Raw genomic sequence first — 1,075 nt, 5'->3', positions numbered from 1 at the left:
TACCACTATGATTTTAAAGGAGCACTTGAAGAGGCTAGGAATGAGGTGCGGAATAAGATCCGTTGGGCAGCTTCACGCCTACGAGGAAATTCTTTTGATAGATTTTTTAACTATAATATCTTACCATACGCAAAAACAGCAAAGTCTTTGCAAAGTGGACAACCAATGGCACCATGGATGGCTTCAGTTATTCGACATTTACGATCGGAGGAGGAAAGGAGAAATAGAAGAGCTACACGTCTTTTGTTTCAGAGAGTGGCAACGAATTTACGCACAAAACGTATTTTGAATAGTCAACTCTGTAAGGGATCTGCTATGGCTTCCTATGTTACTCTCTTGTGGAAAAAGTGGACAGAGAGATGGTACAAAAAACGCGAGACGATAAAAAGAGAAGGGGCAGCTGATATTCACCGCATGTTGGACATCATGGTAAGTAACATGAAAAGCACATCGCGACAGCAACAGAGACTGGGAGAACAACTGCGACTGGAGGAAGAGAGACGGCAAAAGAATTTTAAAGAGTTGCGAGATCCCTGTGCAGACCCGAGTAGTGCACACTTTGATGTGGCACACCTTCCGAAAAAAGGCATGTAAGAGACATATCTCAACTGCATGTACGCATAATAAGCATAAACGGTTTCCCAAATAGAAGAAAACAAAAAAATAAAATGCTCTGATCATTTTGCACCACCAATAATAGGAGCAGCTCTTTTCTTTGTCTTGGTACCTTTCGGGTATTCTTTTTTGGTACTCCATACTTCTGAAAAAACAACTTTGATGTTGTTGTTATTTGTAGAGAAAGTAAAAAGGAAAGAAATACATCTCCGCTAATCAGACTCTCGTGTTTTTCTTCTAATTAATTTTTGTATTCTACACTGGTGGCAAATCCCTCTTTCCCCATTCACCCCTCATGGGTAGCAGTGTTGTTAACTGAAAGAGATTTCGAAAATAACATTTCCTTACAAATATCAAGTTAAGTGAGGAGAGATATGATGTATAAGAAAAGAGAATTGTTTTGAATTACATGTAAAGAAACCCAACCACGCAGCCTGCATATGTGTACAAAAATCCAGGT

The sequence above is a fragment of the Trypanosoma theileri genome (assembly GCF_002087225.1).
Source record: "Trypanosoma theileri isolate Edinburgh chromosome Unknown TM35_Tth_83_V1, whole genome shotgun sequence".
NCBI lineage: Eukaryota > Euglenozoa > Kinetoplastea > Trypanosomatida > Trypanosomatidae > Trypanosoma > Trypanosoma theileri.
The sequence above is the reverse complement of the archived record's forward strand: the minus strand, read 5'-3'. Positions refer to the sequence as shown.